The sequence below is a fragment of the Hemitrygon akajei genome, chromosome 20 (genome assembly GCF_048418815.1).
Source record: "Hemitrygon akajei chromosome 20, sHemAka1.3, whole genome shotgun sequence".
Lineage (NCBI taxonomy): Eukaryota > Metazoa > Chordata > Chondrichthyes > Myliobatiformes > Dasyatidae > Hemitrygon > Hemitrygon akajei.
The window spans coordinates 44348384-44372741 of NC_133143.1; the positions used below are offsets into that span (position 1 = coordinate 44348384).

The 24358-nt window shown below is 42.0% G+C and overlaps 1 protein-coding gene across 6 annotated transcripts in view; it reads right to left on the reverse strand.

The window, feature by feature from the left end:
* LOC140713762 (cadherin-18) overlaps nt 1-24358 on the reverse strand; it is a 638248-nt gene that overhangs the window by 355582 nt on the left and 258308 nt on the right. For 2 of the 6 annotated variants that reach the window (XM_073024256.1, XM_073024260.1), the window contains one exon: nt 19989-20072. The exons of the other annotated variants lie outside the window; for them this stretch is intronic. The gene's annotated coding sequence lies outside the window, so the exon portion shown is untranslated. The remainder of the gene's footprint in view (nt 1-19988; nt 20073-24358) is intronic. 6 annotated transcript variants of the gene reach the window in all.

Genomic DNA, 24358 nt, shown 5'->3' on the forward strand with positions numbered 1-24358 from the left:
AGAACCTCCCTGCTCCTGTACTCAAATCCTTTTGCTATGAATGCCAACATACCATTTGCCTTTTTCACCGCCTGCTGTACCTGCATGCCCACCTTCAATGACTGGTGTACAATGACATCCAGGTCTCGTTGCATCTCCCCTTTTCCTAATCGGCCACCGTTCAGATAATAATCTGTTTTCCTGTTCTTGCAACCAAAGTGGATAACCTCACATTTATCCACATTAAATTGCATCTGCCATGAATTTGCCCACTCACCTAACCTATCCAAGTCACTCTGCATCCTCTTAGCATCCTCCTCACAGCTAACACCGCCGCCCAGCTTCATGTCATCCGCAAACTTGGAGATGCTGCATTTAATTCCCTCGTCTAAATCATTAATATATATTGTAAACAACTGGGGTCCCAGCACTGAGCCTTGCAGTACCCCACTAGTCACTGCCTGCCATTCTGAAAAGGTCCCGTTTACTCCCACTCTTTGCTTCCTGTCTGCCAACCAATTCTCTATCCACATCAATACCATACCCCCAATACTGTGTGCTTTAAGTTTGCACACTAATCTCCTGTGTGGGACCTTGTCAAAAGCCTTTTGAAAATCTAAATATACCACATCCACTGGCTCTCCCCTATCCACTCTACTAGTTACATCTTCAAAAAATTCTATAAGATTCGTCAGACATGATTTTCCTTTCACAAATCTATGCTGACTTTGTCCGATGATTTCACCTCTTTCCAAATGTGCTGTTATCACATCTTTGATAACCGACTCTAGCATTTTCCCCACCACCGATGTCAGACTAACCGGTCTATAATTCCCCGGTTTCTCATTCCCCCCTTTTTTAACAAGTGGGGTTACATTAGCCACCCTCCAATCCTCAGGAACTAATCCAGAATCTAAGGAGTTTTGAAAAATTATCACTAATGCATCCACTATTTCTTGGGCTACTTCCTTAAGCACTCTGGAATGCAGACCATCTAGCCCTGGAGATCTATCTGCCTTTAATTTCTTCAATTTACCTAACACCACTTCCCTACTAACATCTATTTCCCTCAGTTCCTCCATCTCACTAGACTCTCGGTCCCTTGCTATTTCTGGAAGATTATTTATGTCCTCCTTAGTGAAGACAGAACCAAAGTAGTTATTCAATTGGTCTGCCATGTCTTTGTTCCCTATGATCAATGTTTGGGTTGGTAGGTTAAATGTGTGCTGTAAAATGACCCTATTGTTTTGGTGAATTGTAGAGCTTGAGGGGAGTTGATATAAAAAATGGCAGGATTCTAAATAATGGGATATAATGTAGGATTTGCATCCATGGGCAGTGCCGACTTTGTGGGCCAAAGGGCCAATTTCCATGCTGTATTTCTCCTTAATTTTATTTCTTCCATTTTAGCAGAGAAAACGTAGGAGGAAAGCCAACTGCACAGGTGTGAAGGGCAGAAAGGAGTGGGAGGAGGGGGGATGGTTGTGTCCTCATTGAGTGCAATCCTTCCAACAGCCAGGATAAGATGAGTAGGGGTCACCAAGGGATATGACATCTCTTGAGCTGAGACAATATAAAACCTTCCAGGTCTGCTTACTAACACTGTGATCCCTTTTCAACAGATTTACAACCGTATTCCTATACACATCTTAAATGTACACCTGTCTCTTGGTTTGTCCTTGTATAGTGTTTGTGAGGCTATCCTTTCCGCTTCTTAACAGCCACTCTATATCGCTGTTCTTGCCACACCACCACACCACTGAAAATACATGGGATTAGAAAAATGATTAGAGGGAAACTAGGTGCTGATCACTGGAGGAGCTGGTTCTATACATCTCCACTGCACTATTTGGGAGGGTTGCAAGACCAAACAGATGCACAATTTGTCAGCGAATGAGTTATCAGATTTGTTAAGATCAGGGGTTCCAAAGTTTTTTTTAATGCACTGGACCCCTACCATTAACCGAGTGCTCCATGGCCCTATGTTGGGAAACCCTGGTTCAGTTGAATGCAAATGATAAGCATGGAGAACTCAATTCTTAAGCTCTTAGAGATAGTTGTGTGGAGTCAGGGGATCTGCTTTAGAAAGCCTGTGCCTGAAGACATTGGTCAGAGTGGTCCAGGTTTGACATATGTCCATAAACACTTTGTTCTATCCCATGGTCCCTGAACTTCCCTCAGTCACTTGTAATGTTGACCACAAAGTTTCCAGTCAGTGATGTCATCACTGAGCGCACCTGCTGAATGATTAGTTCAGTAATTAAATCCTGAAAAAAAACACTTCCTGGTTGTTTTGCCACTCTCTGGACTTGGGAAACTTTTTAAGCAAACAAATCAACTCAGAAGCTGTCTGTGATCTCTCCCAGTTTCAGCAGAGTGTCAAAGTCACACGTAACGTACGAACGTGGCAGATTTGCACTGAGGCTCTCCTGAGAATCTTCCACAAGGACTGTTGAGTTTAAATATAAGCTCCAATTGATATCAGCATGGGTAGAAGCCTGCTTCATAACTCAATAGGTGGACATCTGATGCTAGATAAAGATTAGATATTCTAACTGCATCATGACCAGAATAATCCTGTCAAACTTGGTGGGTAGCATAATTTCTTTAGAAAATAAGCACTGGCACTACTTACGTACAATCAATTTTAAATTGTTTAATACTGTAAACAACAGCTCTACCCAAACTTATTTCTGGCAAAGCCATAATGTGTGGATGTAGTGGGTGCATTTGCACTAAAGAGGGAAGCAAGGTACACCAACTTAAGATCACCACCAGCTGCCTTTCAGATGATGGTAGCAAGATGTTTTATGAATGATTGCAGCCCTTCTTGTCAAGGCACACATTCCCACAGCATTGTGAAGAAGGGATTTCAGATAATGAAGAAGTATCTTTTCGTTTAGAGCTGGTAATGTTCCTATATCTGCCGGTCCTTGTTCTCCTAAGTGGTAGAGGTCTTGGACTTGAAGAAGCCTACATGAATTTCTGCAGGATATTTAATATATGCTTCATGCTGCAATGAGGGAGAGGGCATTTGAGCTGCTTGTTCAAGTCCAGATGAAGGAAAACATTCTCAAAAACATTAGTGTAGGAGAAATTACAAGCAATGGTATTCATAGCAACTGAAGGTCCATGCAAGTGTGCATTCATTACATTTGTACTGAGACCTATGTCAGCAATCACCATGGTGATATCTGTGCTGCCAATATTTGTTGTACTTTCATAACATCTCAGTGTTGATTTGATGCCACAGGTAGCCAAACCTATTTAAAAAGGGCAATGTTCATCTTCTCCATCAATCAATTCAGTGGCTGGCACCCTTGTCTCTGGGTTTGAAGTTTGAAGGATGTAGTCCCATTGCAGAAAATTGAGCACATACTTCAGGCTGTCACTTAGTGAAATGCACTCATAGTACAGCATTATTGAGAAAAGTGTTGCTTCCCACGGGAGACACCTTTCTTTAGATCATACACTAAGCCATATCCTCATTGATCTCTCAGGTACACCCAAAGAATCCTGTGGTCCTCATTAAAGAACAGTGGGGAAATTCTCCTGACATCCTGGCAAAAAATATGAACCAACCAACAGAAACATGAAGTGGACTAGAAACTTAACTTTTGTTCAGGGAGAAACTGCACACTGTGATGTCTTTGAAATACAGTTCTATTGATTTCAAAGAATCTGAACTTCAAAACCACTAGTATAAATCTGGACTGTCATGAAGTTGTAAATAGTAATGTATTTCTAAGCTTTTTATTAGATCACTTTAAAATGACCTGTCACAGTACACAATTTCAATTTCTCTCTTGCATTGTATTAAACACAAGTATATTTAAGAGTTGCACCAGCACACTATCGACAAATGATTGAAGTGATCAGATTGCGTAAGTAATACAAGTGAGGATATTTATTTCTGCATGCTAAAGCTCACCAATCAATTTACACCCAAGGATAACACTGGCAATCCTTCAATTCTCCTTTCAACAGTCTGACAGGGTGAAGGTGGAAATGCTCTGCAGCGGAACAGAGAAATTACTGGTTCCAGAATGTGAGTTCCAATTTCAGGATGTTGAAGAATGCACTTCAAACAGATTTAGTTTGGAGTGTGATCTGAATGAAGTGTTGGGGCTTGTGCAACCAACTGAAGCACCAAAGAACAGACTGGAAGATTTGGGAAATGTACCAAAAATCAACGTTGAAAAGTTAAATATTAAGCAGTGAAGCCCAAAGCAAAAAGAAACCATCCGTTCAAGTCGAGGAACATAGCCCAATACTTCCCTGGCAACATTAAGATTTCCATTTTCTGCCGATCATTTAAAAGTTCAAAGATCAAAGTTCAAAGTAAAGTTTATTATCAGAATAACTACATGGCACCACATACAACCTTGAAATTATGTTCCTGCTGGCATAATTTGAATAGTAACTATAAACAGGATCAATGAAAGAGAAAGAGCTTAGAAGACAACAAACTGTGCAAAGGCAAATAAATAAATAGCAATAAATAAGGAGAGCGTGAAATAACAAGATAAAGAGCATAACAGCTGACAAACTACAAGTTGGCTCCCCACCTCCAGCTCGAGTTTAGGATTTCCTCATTCACACATCATCATGTGGGAGTTCCAAGCTTCCTGACACTCACGTCAGGAGATGTGGCAGAGTTACCTGGAACTCAGTGCACTTCTTCTAAGACTTCAGACCATGGCAAAAGGCAATTAGACAACTCCGTAAATAATGGAAAGGTTAGAGGGATAGGGCAAATGCAGATAAATGGGATTAGCATAGTCATGCCTCAATGTGTATGACATGGGCTGAAGAGTTATGCACAGTTTAGTTTTGAAATTCTATGAAGCTTTTTATAACCACAAAGGTGTGGTGAGAAGTCACATTGATCATGCAAGAATATGTCACAAAGGTGCAACTTTGAATGGCAAATGATAGCAAATTGAAAAATTTCACGCCAAGTTGGTGAGCAAAAGTCAGAATTCATATCACTCCTTTTCAAAACCATTGGGGTCACTTTAAATTATTTCATATGTAGAATAGCTTGTGAAATAAAGTGAACAATATGTAAATGTTAAACAAGATTTCAGAAATTTGTACGTACCAGCTAAAATTTTCGGAAAAAAAGCCATTGGGTGAGATGGTGTTTTTTTAGTGGCGCTGATTAAGAGTAGAGCATTAGCCCAGGCATCAGGAAAACTCAGCTGAATCATGGGATTGTTAATATCCAATTCACTTGAAAGAAAAAGAAGTCAAATAAGTCCTCCACTTAATCTCTGATCCAAAGAACAGCCCAGAATCCTCTCAAATAGCAATTGATCACAGGCCTCAATAAATGTGTTGACTTAAGTATGTGGGTTTATATTATTAACCTTCCTATCTAAAAGCTTTACAGAAAAAAAAACAAATTCTTGCTGTGGCCAAACTATTTCAGAATGTTTAATCAAGAATAAAAGATCTATCAAATATCAGATGATAATTTAGTTTACTCATCATCTCAAACACTGAATGGAATTAAGTGGTTAGTCATCAGAAGAATAAATTTCTCAGCAAGAGGAAGGTGTTTACAGGAAATGGGACCAAATGTAGAGTAATATGTAAATTGACCACCAAAGTTGTTTTTGAAAGTTTAAATCATTTCCAAGCTGCTTTGACCTGGACAGATTCATAAAAAACTCCATGGCTGATAATTCCCTGATGTCAGTCGCACAGTTAATGGCATCAACATGTCCAAAGCTGGCAATTCTGTGATTACTGAACTAAAACTGATATATTTGGTACAACTCACAACCTTTGCTTATAAGGCAGAAGAACACAAAGAGAAAATTCTACAGAAGATCAGGGAAAATACATGACTTAAAAAATCCCTGCTGTTCTACCAATGCTTCACAGCCTCCGCTGGACTCACTTTAATGTTCAATTGTAATTTCAGAAGCATCACTGCTCGTTCTCTTAATGATCACAGACCTTCCACGTTATATAGCCCACTACAAGATTCTGCAATGCCTGTCTGGACGGACGGACGGACGGACGGACGGACGGACGGACGGACACACACACACACACACACACACACACACACACACACACACACACACACACACACACACACACACACACACACACACACACACACACACACACACACACACACACACACACACACACACACACACACACACACACACTGGTTTCTGGTCCAGAAATTCTATCACATAGTGCAAGGTAATTCATTAGCAACAGAATATCTTTGGAAAACATATTATATTTCTGTTGTGGTGCATGAAGGTCTGAATTCCCTTCCTGAGGCCTTTGCCTGTATGGGATACTGACCTGTGAAGATAATTGCTTATGGGGTACAACAGCATGTAACACACATATGAATTCCATTTTTAACCACTAAACGCACTGTAATAGTAACTGTGAACTCTGCTGAGCTAAGCAATGCCATGCTGCCCCAAAGCACAGCCAAGCAGAGATAGGGAATTGCTCCCATAAAGGGAAGTAGCCCTCTTAGTCAATAGCTTAAGAAGGAAGCTGAGTAGGTAGGATAGTATATACACATGTTTATACAGCCCCAGAGAATTAGCTTAGACAATTTGGTACTGTGGTCAGTTTGGTGGTGGGCATAGATTGGTGATTCAGATGGAGGCTCTGCTGAGTCCTTATGGTTCTCTTCCCCTCTGCTAGGACTTTAACAATTCAGCAGAACTGAAACACCCTCAGTTAATGTTAGGGGCCCATGACATAAAAAAAGGTTAGGAACCACTGCTCAACAGCAACAAAGATCTCTTTTATTTGATGGAGGACGCCAATAGTAATACATAATAAAATGAAAATTCTGGATTGCATGTTGTGTAATGGACCAGATTTGATTAGGGAGCTTAGGATAGAGTAGCACCTGGTAGGCAGAGATCACAATGCAATAGATTCACCCCACAGTTTTAGAGGGATAAGATAAAATTAGATGTATCCGTTTTACAGTGGAGCGAATGGAATTACAGGCATGAGAGAGAAACTGGCTGAAGTTGATTGGAAAGGGACACTACCAGGTATGACAGCAGAACAGCTGGAGTTTCCGGGAGCAATTCAGAAGTCATAGGATAGATAGCATGAGACCTTACGATATAGGAGCTGAATTAGATTATTTGGCCCACCATGTCTGCTCCACCTTTTCATCATAGCTTATCCAATTTTCCTCTTAGTTACAATCTCCTGCTTTCTTCCTGTATCCCTTCATGCCCTGACCAATCAAGAAACTATCACCCTCTGCCTTAAATGTACATAAAGACTTGACCTCCACAGCTGTCTGTGGCAAAGAATTCCACTCTCTGGATAAGAAATTTCTCCTCAGCTCCATTCTAAAATGACCTCTCTATTCTGAGGCTGTGTCCTCTGGTCTTAGACTCTCCCCCCACCATACGAAACATCCTCTCCACATCCACTCTATCAAGGCCTTTCACCATTTGATAGGTTTCAATGAGGTCACCCCTTATTCTTCTGAATTTTAGTGAATACAGGTTCGGAGCCCTCAAATGCTTTTCATCTGACAAGCCATTCAATCCTGGAATAATTTTTGTGAACCTCCTTTGATCCCCCTCCAGTTTTACCACATCCTGCATGAGGATTCCCAAATCCATTTGCTCCTTAGTTTCTTTTTTGTATTTTCTCTCCATTTAGAAACAAGTCAGTTTTTCTACCAAAGTGAATGACCATACATTTCCCATCACTGTATTTCATCTGCCATTTCTTTGCCCATACTCCTAATACAAGTCCTTCTGTCGCCTCTCTACTTCTTCAAAACGATCTGATCCTTCAAATATCTTCAGCAAGCTTTGCAACAAAGCCATTAATTCTATCATCCAAATCATTAACATCTACAGTAAAAGAGAATCAGTCCCAACACAGACCTCTGTGGAACACTGCTAGTCACCCGTAGCCAATCAAAAAAGGTTCCTTTTATCCCCACTCATTGCCTTCTGCCAATCAGCCACTGCTTTATCCATATTAGAATCTTTCCTGTAATACCATGGGCTTGTAGCTTGTTAAGCAGCCTCATGTTTGACAACTTGTCAAAGGCCTTCTGAAAGTCCAAGTACACAACAACAAGCCATTTTCCTTTGTCTATCCTGCTTGATATTTCTTCAAAGAATTCCAACAGATTTGTTACGCAAGACTTTCCTTCGAGGAAACCATGCTGGCTACTGCTTATTTTATCACTTGCCTCCAACTACCCTGAGACCTCATCCTTAATAATGGACTCCAACATCTTCCCAACCACTGAGGCCTATCATTTCTTTTTTTCTGGCTCTCTCTCTTCTTGAAGAGTAGAGTGATATTTGCAATTTTCCAGTCTTTCAGAACCAGTCCAGAATCTAGTGATTCTTGAAAGATCATTAGTAATGCCTCCACAATCTCTTCAGCCACCTCTTTCATAACTGCTGTGTACACCATCTGGTCCAGGTGACTCATCTACCCTTTCAATTTCCCAAGAACCTTCTCCCTAGTTATGGTAACTTCACAGACTTTATGCCCACAACACCTGAAACATTCACCATACTGCCAGTGTTTTCCACAGTGAAGACTGATGCTAAATACTTCTTCAGTTCATCCGCCATTTCGTTGTCACCCATTACTACCTCTCCAGCATAGTTTGCCAGTGGCCCAATATCCACTCACACCTCTCTTTTGCACTTTATATATCTGAAGAAACTTTTGGTATCCTCTTTAACATTATTGGCTAGCTTACTTTTATATACCATCTTTACCTTCGTAATGATTTTTAGTTGCCTTTTGTTGGTTTTTAAAAGCTTCTCAATCAACTAACTTCCCTCTAATTTTTGTTATATAATATGCCCTCTCTTTGGCTTTTATGTTGGCTTTGACTTTTCTTGTTAGTCACAGTTGTGTCATCTTTCCTTTAGAATACTTCTTCCTCTTTGGGATGTATATATCCTGTGCCTTCTGAATTGCTTCCAGAGCATATTCCAAAGAAGAAGTAGTGTCTAAAGTGTGTATGAGGTATCTGTGGCTATCAGGGGAAGTCAAAGATAGCATAAAAGCAAAAGAGAGGGCATATGATATAACAAACATTAGTAGGAAGTTAGAGGGTTGGGATGTTTTTGAAAGCCAACACCAAGCAACTAGAAATGTCATAAGGAGAGAAAAGGTGAAATATGAATTTAAGTTAGCCAATAATATAAAAGAGGAGAATGAATAGTGGACTACTGGAAAATAGAAAGCTGTAGATAAGTAACCTGGACTAGATGTACTACACCCCAGGGTTCTGAAGGAAGTAGCCAAGGAGATTGTGGAGGCAGTAGTAATGATCTTTCACAATCACTAGATTCTGGACTTATTCCAGAAGAGTGGGATGTCATTCCACTCTTTAAAAATGGAGGGAGGTAGAAGAAAGGAAATTACAGATGAGTTAGCCTGACTTCAGTGGTTGGGAAGGTGTTGGAGTCCATTAATATGGATGAAATTTCGAGGTACTTGGAAGCACATGATAAAATAGGCCAAAGTCCGCATGGATTACTGAAGGGGAAGTCTTGTCTGACAAATCTGTTGGAATTCTTTGAGGTTCATTTATTATTGAAGTATACTACTCTAAGATTCCTTTTTCTACAGATAGATATTTTTTACTTGGATTTTCTAATGGCCTTTGACAAAGTGCCATACATGAGGCTGCTTAGAATGGATAGAAGTTTGGCAAGAGGCAATAAGTTGGAATAAAGGTAGTCTTCTCTGGTTGGCTGTCTGTGTTCTACAGGGGTGTTGGGACCACTTCTTACATTATATGTCAATGCTTTGGATTATGGAATGGATGGTTTGTGACTAATTTTGCAAATCATACAAAACTAGGTCGAGGGGCAGGTAGAAGGACTAAAGGTGTAGGCTACTTTCTAAGTGAGGAGAATATTTTTAAAAACTCTGAGTTACAAAGGGACTTGGGAGTTCTTGAGTAGAATTCCCTAAAGGTTGACATCCAGTGTGAGTTAATGGTAAGGAAGGCAAATACAATTTTATTATTCTGTTCAAAAGGACAAGAATATAAAAGCAAGGATGTAATTCTGAGGCTTTATAAGCAAGTAGACTGCACTTTAAGTATTGTGTGCAGTTTTGGACCCCTTTTCTAAGAGAATATGTGTTGGCATTTGAGAGGGTCCTGTGAAGGTTCACAAGAATTATTCAAGGATGAATGTGTTAATGTATGGGGAGCATTTCATGCCTCTTGGCCTGTATTCACTGGAATTTTGAAGAACAATGGGGATCTCATTGAAAGCTACCAAATATTGAAAGACCTAAACAGAATGCATATGAAGAGGATGTTTCCTTTGCTTGGTTAGTCTAGGACCAGAGGACATAGCATTAGAATAGAGTGACATCAATTTAGAGCAGAGATTAGGAAAAATTTCTTTAGCTAGAGCATAGTGATTCTGTGAAATTCATTGGTACTGATGACCGTGCAGGCCAATTAGGTATATTTTAATCAGCGTTTGACAGGTTCTTGATTAATCAGGGCATCAAAGTTTATTGGAAGAATGCAGGAGAATGAGGTTGAGAGGGATAATAAAGCAGCCATGATAGAATGGTGGAGCAGACTCAATGGGCTGAATGGCCTAATTCAGTTCCTATGTCTTAAGGAAAAAAAGAAACTGGTAAGCAATAAAAAAAGTGCACAGAAATCTACTGCAACTGAGAATTATTGGACGTTAAGTGATAAACACAAATGATAAGAAAGGGGGAAAGGACGTAGAGGTAGTTCATACACAGCTCTGAAAACATACCTGCTAGATCATATATGTCAAACTCAAGGCCCACGGGCCAAATCTGGCCCGCGGTGGAATTATTTTTGGCCCGCGAGATAATATCTAATTACTATTAAAGCTGGCCCCAGTAATCGAAGCGCCTATGGCGTATGATATGGCTAATGCTGAGTTTATTCAGGTACCAGGTTTTCAGGGTTTTTAGTGTTTATTCGGCAGTCTTGCTCGGCAGTCTTCTTCATAAGAAACAGAATTTGTAAAGTGAAACACTTTGTAGTTATAGCAGAGACTGAGACACATGAGAGCAGGCTGAAAAAACGGAGGCAACGAAAGTTGCATTCGCACGCGTCCGACTGATCCGGCCCGCATGAAACTGCATTTTGCTCAATCCGGCCTGTGACCTAAAATGAGTTTGACACCCCTCTGCTAGATAAAGGGGAGGGATTTTAATTCTCAAGTGATGCGCAGGAGAAATGGAGATACTTACTTTGTGGATGAAGGAAAGAGGCAGCTAGAGGGGAAAGGGGAGAAAGAGACACTTGGCTGAGGAAAAGGAGCAGCACATCTGACAGATGAAGAGGAGATACATACCTGGGGTAAGCAGAGACAAGGAGAAACACCCAATGCAAGTGGAAACAAGAAGCAGAAGAGGGGTGAGACACAGGGTGGAAGAAAGTGAGAGGTACATAAGCAGTCTGACGGGAAATTTGGAGGAACACTTGGTGGAGAAAGATGTGGGACACTATCTGTTTCTCTCCTTTCTCTGCCAGACTGCTTTATCCTTTGCACCTAACTGCAATGCATTTTCCCCTCCCAGGTCTCACACAGTCTGGGTTTGACTGGTCTGCTATCTACTTCAATTTACTTCAACACCACTTCTTCCCAGAGCGAACATCATTTGCCAGCCGTGACTTGCAGCAAACAATTAGTAGTGACTGTACAAGGCAGTCAAGAGTCAAAATGATAATGTACCATTAATAGAAGGTCAAGCCCCAAGAAATTGATGTAAGCCCTTCCTACAATGATGAAAATTAGGAGGAATAGGTTAACAACAGGAAGGAAATAAATGGACTATCAAAAGAGCAGAGAAGTCTCCCGAATCCAGTAAGAAACAGGAACAGCATTATTGAAAGGTCATGTGCTAAGCTGATTAATTTAAAAATGAAGCTGTCTGATGTAATCTTTTCTGACTGGTGTTTAATTCTCAAGTCATGTGGCAGTGCAATCCTCATCACATTTTCTAACAGAACTTTACCAGAGGATTAACTCCAATAAATTTGCAAGTAAAATCGCTAAGATTATAAGCAACCAAGTTGGTGTTACTGATAATCCTTATAATTAAGCTTCAGAGTTCAACATGAAAGATGCAGTGAGCTTATGTCCTCAACACCTTCAAAGAAGCAGATTATTATCTCTCAGCTACATAATACTTCTAAAAAGCAAGCCATGATTTAGCACAACGCTTTAAAGTACAGACAACTCCGTACACCCCGTGACCATGTGAGGTTCCTCCCACAATCCAATAACGTACCGGTTAGTGGGTTAATTGGTCATTGAAAATTGTCCCATGATTAGGCTAGGGTTAAATCGGGGTTCGCTAAGCAGTGCGGCTCAAAGGACTGGAAGGGCCTATTCCACTCTATCTCAATAAATTTATAAATATGGCACTTCTCTCTTCTTTCTCAAGATATTCCGATCGATATAAGAGCCAATAAAGAACTGTGAAAACAACCTGATGAAAGTTAATTTAATTTTGTGGCTTAATGTTGAAAATCTATTTGGTCACCTGCTGAAGGCACAAAATATACTTAAGTTATGGAAGTCTCATTTAAAACACTGGAGACAATTTGCATGCAGTAAAGTTTTAAAGAGAAGCCAAAGTAAGATTGTTAGTCGAGATATGGATATCAACCAGGGCACTGGAAATAAACCTGTTGCTCTTTTTCACAATCGTATTTGAGGGACAAACAAGGTCAATTTAGCCTTTCGTCTGAGAAGTGGTACCCAAGCAGGTGCAGCATTCCCTCCAGAGTGTCAGCTCAGAGTTTCACGTTCAAATCTCTGGAATAAGTCGTAGATCTACAGCCTGCTTATAGACAGTACTAACATCTGAACTAGCAACAGACAAAAGCCATGGAGTCAAGACATCTGTAGATCTACTTCTGCTCCATTACTACATGATTCATGCAACAGTCCCTATGCCCCAACAGCTCTGTTCTGACCAGGATATGCTAGGCCAATTTACCCATGTTTGGCTCATATGCCACTAAAGCTTTCCTATCCACATATCTCTCTGTTGGTACCTAGCTAAATCTGGCATGTTTGGAAGTTTGCATTTCAATTAAGTAAATCAGTACTTTCTGATAAATTACTTAAGCTGTGCATCATCTAAATACATATCAAAAACATTGATTTTGAAACTTTAAATGCATAATAATTAAACTCTACATTTACCCTATTTCCTATATTCCACTACCTCAGTGTGAAGAAGATTGAGACGCCATAATGCTGTTCAAAAGTTTGAAGAATATAAAATAAAACCATATCTCATTGTGGTGAACTAGATATACCTGTCTGACTGCTCCTGTGGCTCCTCCCAAGACCCTGCTGACTGCCCCTGTGGCTCCTCCCACAGACCCCTGTATAAAGGCGACTGTGGCCTGCTGCTCTCCCTCATTTCCCAGGATGTAGTGTTGTTCTTCAGTCAATAAAAGCCGATATCTCACTTCCTAAGTCTCGGCGTGAGTTATTGATGGTGCATCAATTTTATTGACTGAAAGTTACAACATGGAAACCGCTTTACGCCCAGAACGCCTAGACTTGGACCCCCAAGACCCTGGAGCAGCTCTTGCCTTTGAACACTGGCTGGTGTGCTTCCAATCGTACTTAGAGGAGGTTCGTGCCACCGACTCGGCTGTTCGACACAAAGTTCTCTTCTCGAGGGTCGCCCCAAAAGTTTATTCGTTCATCAGGGACATATCCACCTACGAGGAGGCGCTTGCCGCCCTCCAAAGACAGTACCTGCGGCCAGTAAATCCAGTTTATGCACGGCACCGCTTGGCAACACGAAAACAGCGGCCTACGGAGTCGACTGCTGAATTTCTCCGCGAACTACAGGCACTCGCGCGGGCTTGTGACTGCCAAGCGCTCACAGCGGAACAGCATAAGGAACTCTTGGTCCGAGACGCTTTTGTGACTGGGGTCCGGTCAGTGTGTATCCGCCAGCGGCTGCTGGAAAAAGCTGATCTTACCTTACGCTCCGCGATAGAGACGGCCGATTCGATAGAGGCTGCGCAGCGGTACGCCGAAGAAGTCCAGCCGCGCGATTCCCCGGTTCCGAGCGAATTCGCCAACGCCGCTGCCAGTCGCGGTATCTCAAACCCCACGAATTCGCCAGGTATGAAACTCTGTTACTTTTGTGGGCTTCGGAAACATTCCAGGAACAGCTGCCCGGCGCGCAAAGCGACTTGTTCCAGCTGTGGGAAGAAGGGCCATTTTGCCAAGGTCTGTAAGTCTAAACCGCGCCCGGGGTCGAGCAGCGCTGCGTCTGAGACCTGGGGGCCGCCATTTTGCATGACCGGATGTGGACAACCATCTTTGCCGGCGTCACCAGGCCCCGCCCCCGCCTCGCCATCTTGCATGCCCAGATGTGAGCGGCCAACTTTGCCGGCGTCACCAGGCCCCGCCCCCGACACGCCCCGTTCAACGCTGGCTTCCGTTACCCTCGATCAAAGCGCTCCGCACCAGCTCGCAAGGTCGATGATGGACATCCTGGTGGAGGGGCACAGGACTAGCTGCCTGTTTGACACGGGCAGCACTGAGAGTTTTATTGACCCGGCCACAGTGAAACGCTGCGGACTCGTGACACGGCCGGTCCGTCAGAAGATCACCTTGGCTTCAGGGTCGCATTCCACAGACATCCGGGTGGGCTGTGTAGCGACATTGGTGGTGCAGGGCACAGAATATCGGAACTTTGCGTTCCTGGTCATGCCTCGGCTGTGCGCACCTGTGCTATTGGGGCTGGACTTCCAGAGCCATCTCGAAAGTGTGACTATGGCATATGACGGGCCTCTCCCACAGCTCACTGTCAGGAATCCTCAGTTTGGTGGGACTTCGCCATATACTCCGTTACCACACACACATACACACCGAACCACCCATCCCGCCCAGCACCATGCCGATAGCTGTGCTTCTGACACTATTTGCAACCTCTCCACCCTCAAGATCCCTCCCCCATCGCTGTTCACCAACCTGACCCCCGACTGTAAACCTGTGGCAACTAAAAGTAGGAGGTACAGTGCGGGGGACAGGGCCTTTATTCATTCAGAGGTGCAGCGGCTGCTCAGGGAGGGGATCATTGAGCCAAGCACAAGCCCATGGCGGTCCCAGGTGTTCGGACTGGGCAGAAAAATAGGATGGTTGTGGACTACAGCCAGACCATCAATAGATTCACGCAGCTTGACGCGTACCCCCTACCCCGCATCGCGGATATGGTCAACCAGATAGCTCAGTACAAGGTGTACTCGACAATTGATCTGAAATCCGCTTATCACCAGCTCCCCATCCGCCCAGAGGACCGCCCTTACACCGCCTTCGAGGCGGGTGGCAGGCTCTATCACTTTCTGCGCGTCCCATTTGGTGTCACAAATGGGGTCTCAGTCTTCCAGAGGGAGATGGACCGGATGGTGGACCAGTACGAACTGACGGCCACATTTCCCTATCTAGATAACATCACCATCTGTGGTCGCGACTGGTCGGACCATGACGCCAACCTCCAACGTTTTTTCCAGGTGGCCAATGCTTTGAACCTCACTTATAACAAGGACAAGTGTGTGTTCAGAACCACACGACTCGCTATCCTTGGGTATGTCGTGGAGAACGGGGTCATTGGCCCTGACCCCGACCGTATGCGCCCCCTGTTAGAACTCCCTCTTCCCACTACTCTCAAGGCCCTCCGGCGGTGCCTGTTTTTTTTTTCCTATTACGCCCAATGGGTTCCCCATTACGCGGACAAGGCCCGCCCCCTGGTCAAGTCTACCACCGTTCCCCTCTCTCCCGAGGCCCGCGCGGCCTTCAGCTGCATTAAAGGGGACATTGCCAAAGCAACGATGCATGCGGTAGACGAGACCATTCCCTTCCAAGTAGAGAGTGACGCCTCTGACGTCGCGCTGGCTGCTACCCTCAATCAGGAAGGCAGGCCAGTGGCGTTTTTTTCTCGTACCCTTCAAGGCTCTGAACTTCGGCACTCCACGGTGGAGAAAGAAGCCCAAGCCATAGTGGAAGCTATTCGGCACTGGAGGCACTATCTCGCCGGCAGAAGGTTGACCTTGCTGACCGACCAGCGCTCGGTTGCGTTCATGTTCAGCAGCCAACAGTGGGGCAAAATCAAAAATGATAAAATTTTGCGATGGAGAATAGAACTCTCCACCTATACTTACGATATCCTGTACCGGCCTGGCAGGCTCAATGAACCGTCTGATGCCCTATCCCGGGGACCGTGTGCTAGTGCCCAGCTCGACCAGCTGTATGCCCTTCATGCCCAACTTTGCCACCCGGGGGTCACCCGGTTTTATCATTTCATTAAAGCCCGGAACCTGCCGTACTCCCTGGAGGACATCAGGACGATGACCAGGGACTGCCAGATCTGCGCTGAGTGCAAACCGCACTTCTACCGTCCTGACACTGTGCAGCTTGTCAAGGCCACCCGCCCTTTTGAGCGACTGAGTGTTGACTTTAAGGGCCCCCTTCCCTCCACCGACCGCAATGTCTACTTTCTCAGTATTATTGACGAGTACTCGCGATTCCCCTTTGCCGTTCCCTGCCCCGACACTACTACCACGTCGGTCATAAAAGTCCTGCGCCAGCTCTTCACTCTGTTCGGATATCCCTGCTATGTCCACAGTGATAGAGGGTCCTCCTTTATGAGTGACGAGTTGCGCCAGTTCCTGCTTGCTAGGGGCATAGCTACTAGTCGCACCACGAGTTATAATCCCCGGGGGAATGGCCAGGTGGAGAGTGAGAATGCCACAGTGTGGAAGGCCATACTTTTAGCCCTTAAGTCACAAGGGTTGCCGGTCTCCCGATGGCAGGAGGTCCTCCCTGAGGCACTCCACTCTATCCGCTCCCTGTTGTGTACGTCCACTAATGCCACCCCTCACGAACGCTTATTCTCTTTTCCCAGGAAGTCTGTCACTGGGACCACCCTGCCAGTTTGGCTGACGTCCCCGGGGCCAGTGCTGCTGCGTAAACATGCGAGGAGTAATAAGTACTCACCAGTGGTTGAGAAGGTTCACCTCCTGCATGCTAATCCCCAGTATGCCTACGTGGTCTTGCCTGATGGGCGGGAGGACACGGTCTCTGTCCGCGACCTGGCGCCCGCCGGAGCAGCAGACCACTACCCCGAGCACTCCACGGTAACTATGCACCCTGTACCCGAGGTGACTCCGCGCGCACCGTGCCCCACACAGACTCCGTATGCGTCTGTTCCAGGGACCTCGCTCACACGCGAGGGATCCCTGACACCTCCTGTTGGGACAGAATTAACCCACTCTCCGCCTCCGGAGCACACACCACCTCCGGCACCTGTGCCGTCACCACCTACGGCTCCTGTGCAATTGCAGCCGGAGCTATGTAGATCGCAGCCAACGATTCGACCACCTGATCGACTTAACCTGTAAATATGCTTGGAAATTTTTTTTAAACAAAGGGGGGGTGAATGTGGTGAACTAGATATACCTGTCTGACTGCTCCTGTGGCTCCTTCCAAGACCCTGCTGACTGCCCCTGTGGCTCCTCCCACAGACCCCTGTATAAAGGCGACTGTGGCCTGCTGCTCTCCCTCATTTCCCAGGATGTAGTGTTGTTCTTCAGTCAATAAAAGCCGACATCTCACTTCCTAAGTCTCGGCGTGAGTTATTGATGGTGCATCACTCATTGCAATTGCAAATCAGAGGAAAGAGATTTAAAAAGACTAGCAAATTAATCTCTTGCAGAAGAAGGGGAATTACTTTGCCAGTTGTGATCAGAATGGCCACAAATGGTAAAGTGTGGAAGAATAGTAGAAACTGATTTGATATAAATTATCAAAAGCAAAGTGGATCGTATATGTGGCAATCAGAAAAATCAGAGGAGGTAAATAAATTGGGCAACTGAAAAGATGACCCAAACACCTTCCTTCTGCGTTGAATCAATTTATGATTCTATAAGCTAGAGGGTTAACAGAATGACTCAAACATTATGAAACTTAGAACAGGTTAGAAGTTGACCTGAAAGATCAAGAAATTCTGATCAAATGTCAAGAGAGTTGGACATCTGTATGATGAGACTGATTAAAGTAGATGAGCCATCCTCACCTCCAGCTGTGTTACTTGCTTATTATCATTTCCAACAGCAATCACTTTAATGGGTTGATTCAACAATTTCCCTGTCCTTGCCTTCACTGAAATCCAGATTACAACTATTCAGAATTGTTGTACCCAGAGTTTGCAGATTATGTAGTTTATGATGCAAGTGATAAGCTAAAATATCTCTCAAAGTATCTCCTAAATAAGACAACTGGCATCACAGATTATACAGCTGCATAAAATGGGAAATCTCAGTTTAAATCAACCAAGCAAACTGGATTCATGTCTGTGAAATTATGGATTTCTAAAATATCCTTCAACATTTACACACTGGTGTAAAAAGGACAAAAATACTTATTGGTTTGTTAAAACATGTCCATATCACAGATATCAGCCATTGTGGCATTTATTAAATTTATGAATACCATAGTCAATCAAAATTATTTAAAACTACACAAAAACCTAAACTTATCAGCACTTACTGGGGCTGTTCAGAACAGTTTCCTTCAATGAAATGAATGCAAATCCAGGCTCTGCCTTTGACCTTTGATTGTGATTCCCCACCAGATTTGATCCAATTTTATATTCTTATGCTGGATTCTATGAGGGGTCAGAGTGCATGTGGGCAAACCAATGGTTAACATTTTAGTCACAATTTTCATTTTTGCAATGAGTTTCCACAATTACTCACAGTTACATGGAGATACGCCAGCCATTAGATTAAGGAATGTTGGCTTTTCTCCTGCAGTAAATACTAGCTAGAAACTGGTGAGCCTTTTTTAAACATGAAATGTAACTTCTAAGATTTGGATCCAGAGGAAAGATCAAACAAAGTGTTACATGTAACCATCTATACATCCATTCCCAAAAACATATCCCAAAAAGAGACTTCTGATTAAGTTACGTTGTAAGCCTCTCATCTAACATGATCTTTGAATTAGCTAATACTCAAGTAATAATTTGATTTTTATTTGCAGTCAATGGTTTTTCTATTATTACTTATTCAGTGCTGTAATATTTAAATTGAATGTCATTCTGTGCGCTCACTTCTATGACAGAATGTTCAGAACCCACTCAAGTGCCTTGAACATATGATTATGGTTCACATTTAGACTGGGTTGTCAATTCCACCTTTAAAACATGGGTTACTGTATTGTCAGAAGAGCTTCTTTCAAATGGGATGTTAAACCAGGGACAGTGCAAGTCGACAGAAATGATGCTTCAAAGTTCTTTCTGAAGCATGGTTAAAATCACACCCTTAACTGACAGCAGTCCCTGAAATAGACTTTATTAACCTGTTCCTGTTTGTGGGAGCATGTTGAGTTTAAATTATCTGCTGCATTTCCTACAATATAGCAATAAATGTGTTCTAAAATGATTCCACAGACCAAAAAATCCTTCGGGAAGTTTTAAGTTTGTGAAAATTATACCACCAATTTCCCCTTCTGTTTTTAACTCACAACACTTCATTGAATTTAATTCCATTTTGTGCCTCTTTTTACAAAATAAAGTAATCCACTTCCATTAGCTCATTGTTGATGATTTTAAAATCACTACCTGGAGTCAAGTCAGAAGCTGGGAGAACACTGGCTATTAAATAGGAAGCCAGCATAGTAGAGAGACACACAAAGACAATTTCTGTCCACATACACAACAATAAAAATTAAAACAAAATAAATATTTAATTACCCCTACTCCAGAACTCATGTTCTCTCTGACAACTTACCACTAATGCTATTATTATTAATCACCCACATACTATTGGTATACTGCTATTGTGTTACACAATCTGCAAAGATCTAACAAGCCAGGAGGAACATTGGTGGGATGTAATAACTCACAAAGCACTGTTATCTCCATCTTCTCTTAAACCCCAAACAAACGGCAAAATTGCTCACCTCATGCATGGGCACACACAGTATTCTTAGAATTACAATGATCTCCGAAGGTGTTGATTAAATTCTGCTGTGCTTCTAAAGTATCTGTGTAGGTAAAAGACCTTCATTACTTATTTGATCCAATATACTTTCCTTAACAGCTCACAAAATGAAGTCTGCAGAAGGAACCTGAATAAGGGAGGCTTTGAGCAATGTACTTCGGTTGTACTGTGCATTAACTTGCTCTTGTGGCTCAGTTTTACTTTTAATATGCATGCAACATTACACTGAAAACAGATAACAAGGAAAGGTCAGGTGTTTTTGAAGAGAATAGAGAATGCTAAAGCCTACATGAACCATGATGTCAAATCCAGGGAAAATTAGCCTCAAATTACAAATATCAAAATGCAGGAAATGGGTGTTGAATCAGAAAAAAAATGAACTTGCCGATAGCATACAGTGCTGACAGGGTTCAAGAACTCTCTCTATGAAAAGAACATTTCACATGCTTTTTATTCTACAAAAGAAGGAAAGTAAGATTTCAGCTGCCAGGAATAAAGTAGAAATTTGGGATTGCTTCTATCTTTCTTATTACTTATTCTCTGATTTTTCATCACATTCTTATCCTCCGATATAGGATTTGCAGAATTGTATTTCTAGCTAAAATCACTGTCCACTATTCTCACCACCCCTTTTTCAAAGTCCATTTCAAAATACTTGACATTGATTTTTCATTTAAAAGAATAATCTGCTAAATATAGTAGCCACATGAAATTTTATCATCCCTTCTGCTTTTCCCTGAGAAAGTTATTAAGTGCTTCAGAGGTCAGTAAAATGTCAACGAAACATCTATGCGTTTAGTTGTATAAAGAACTGTGGGTTTCTACAACAATCTAATTATTTATTACTCTCCATTGCCAACATTTGCTTTAAAGACAGATTTATTAATTAGTTGAATGTAGATGCAATTAATTTGGAGCTTTATTTGAACATTTTTTTATCATAAGTCCACTTAATAGATCAATAACTATTCTGCAGATTCACCCAATACCAAGAATAAATGGATATATTTCAATATAAATTATATGAAATATTTAATAGATTCTTGTGAGATGTGCAGTGAAAGAACCAAGTGTATCTAAAAAAAAGTAACATACACTATCTATTGAAATGTAAATGAAAATCTAATAAACTGCAGATGTTGAAGACCTGAAATAAAATAGAAAATGAAAAAAAAAATGCCCAGGAGTTCAGGCAACATCAGTGGAAAGAGGAGCACTTAACATTTCAGTTCAAGAATCTTCATCAGCAATTAGGCTAAGCGACAGAGAAGATGGGGGAAAGCAAAGAGAATATCTGTAATAGGATGAAATAATGTAGTTATTAAATGTACAGTAATGGCTTGTTTATCCATGTAATGTACTGCAAATGATGTGAAGTCTGGATGATTCTCCAACTTCAGAAAATCGCTTTCTGCTTCTGATACTAACAGAAAGAAAGAGCAAGTTATGAGAAGTTGCAACAGGCTCAGTTGTGAAATAAGGTTCTTTATAAGTTTATTGTAATAGTGCCAGAGGCCATATTCGGAGAGGTCGGAGTAGGAGTGGGATGGTGAATTAAAATGGCTGACTGAACACAAGGGCTCTGCAAAATGATCACTCAATCTGTATTTGGTTTCTCCAATATAAAAGGGGCCATAGGGCAAACTCCAAATCCTGTACACCAGACTGAAAGAACTGGAGTTAAATTGCTGCCTTCATTGGAAAAACTGTTTGGGTCTCTGCATGGTGGGAAAGGAAGGAGTAAATGGACAAGTATTACATTTCCTGTACTTGTGTTGCAAAGCACATTTGATCAGAAAGAGATGGGGACAAAACAACAGACCAGAGAGTCACAAAGGGGGTGATTCCTCTGAAATACTCAAAGAAGAGGGAAGTAAGATGTTTGGGAGTGGAACCTTATTGGAAGATAGACTGGCTTGGATAATGGAAATTGGAAACTGTTAAAGACTTCATATTTTGCTGAATGTGCTGATCTAATGCTTTTCTACCCTCCAGAGTGCATAGTAAACACGCTGTGTCACTACTTTAAGGGTGATGAGCTGGCCCAAGATCCAACAGAATTCTACCCAAAGCACATATACTCCTTCCCTCCCCTTTGAGAAAACCTATGTATACTGATATCCCTAGAGAACAATACATTAAAAAACAAGCAGTCAACTATTTGACTTGAAATTTATTGTTTATTGGTGGAGCAAAATGTATCTTATAGCATTTCCTGGAACTTCTGCTGCAGCTTCTTTTATTTAGCGTCATTTAAGTTAATTTTGGAAAATATTTTTCTGATTAAATTGGATTCCCCTCATAAAAATAAGTTGGTTAGAGAAGTTAGTTAGAGAGAAGACACTTGACTCAAGTTTAAGGTGCTTTCCACCCAGAAAGTTACATCAAAGCAGCACCTTTTGCCTGTTTCCCTCTGGGACTATTCATCTGCAATCAGAAACATGTGTCAACCTCTTCACAACGTACCCAGGCAGTGGTGGAGCATATTATGGCTGCTATAAAGGAGGCAAAGGCCAAAAAAGAGAGAGACAAAGCACCCAAATTCACAGAGAAGTAATTAGAAGTTCAATTGAAATAGACGTTTGCCCAAAGGGAAGTCCTCTGAGCCAGGGAGACCGGGAGAGCTGGCAGGTCCAGTAGAACAATGGAAAGTTTAATTGAGATCATTTCTTACTCGTTGTAGGTCAAGATTTGAGCTGTATTTTATTTGGAAAGGGCAGAACTCCCTGATGCCAAAGTAGTAACATTTTCAAATGCATGCCTGGCATTGGAATTGAAATTGGTTTATTATTATTGCTCACATACACAGAGAGAAAGTGAAAAGCTGGTCATACAGATCAAATCTTTACACAGTGCACTGAGGTAGAACGAGGTAAAACAATAACAATGCCCAGAAACAATTCCCAATGGCTAATACCAGAGGACGTCCATTTCAGGTAAGTGGAGAAAAGCTTAGGGGAGATGTCAGGGATAGGTTTTTTACACCGAGAGTGATATGTGCTTGGAATAGCCTGCTGGTGATGTAGGGGCAGTTATGAGATTCTTAGATAATCACATTTATGTAAGAAAAATGGAAATTCATGGCTGTGTAGTGTCAGACAGATTGTGGAGTAGGTTTAGAAAGGCTGACACAACACAGTGAGCTGAAGAGCTTGCAGTGCTCTATTGTTTTATGTTGCACTACAGAATAAAGTGTAACACCTACAGAAAAAGCTCAGTGCAGGATCCTGACAAGGTAGATTGCGAGGTTAAGGGTCCATCTTATCATACTCAAAAATCATTTAATAATCTAAGAACAGCTGGGTAGAAATTGTCCTTGAGCCTGCCGGTATGTGGTTTCAGTACATGCCTGTCCCATTTCTCATCTGGAATGATTTCAGACAGAAATGATCACCAGGACCATCTTGGCAGAGTAAAATTGAGCATGCAGCGTATAAAAAAAAAATTACATGACCTAATTCAGACGTTTCTGTGTTTAACACTGGTGACTCCATAGTTACTCTGGTAAGCATTTGCTGAAGGATACAGTGCCGACAACACTGGAGACAATTCCGTTTGTCATCAATAAAGTATTATATTGGCACACAAGAGAGTGGATAGGCATTGCTTCAACAGCATCTACAAATGATAGTTTTTGACAATGGCCTATTCCTTTGGTACGACACCAAAATGCCAGAAAAGATTCTGTGCTCGCCTATTTGGGGTGAATGTAAAGCCATGATATTCTAACTCTGGAGGGAGACAGACAGTAGGGATAGGTGTTGGACAATGTACTTAATCAAGATTAGGCAGCCAAAGACTGAATTGTAATCATCTTGCTGCTTGATAAACTGTAAGTTTCCGGAATTATCCATACTATAATCAAAATTACAAGTACTCCTACGTCTAGAAAGATTCAAACCTGAAAACTTCTTTCTAGGGAAATGTTACATTCCTTTCTAAAAATACCTGGTGGCTTGGAATTTTAACTCCAATAAAACGTGATAACTTTACCAATATAGTGTAAAAGTATCTCTCTGCTGACTTTAATTTTCACATTCCAATTCTATAAAGTATTTGGACACATCTGAGTCACAGAGAATAAATGGTGCAAATCTTTTCTTATACTGATGTGAGGAAGTAGGATCATCTGCTGTGGAAAAGTATACCATAAGGATCCAATATGTTCGAGAATAATAAATATTGTATTGACAATAATTGCTTATATTTATATAATAAGTATCGGTGTTTAATTGAATAATGAAACAAAACATGGCACACTGACATTAAAAAAGACTCTTCAACCAACCCTTTTGTTGTCTAGGTCACCAAAATCTTGATTATTGAGAT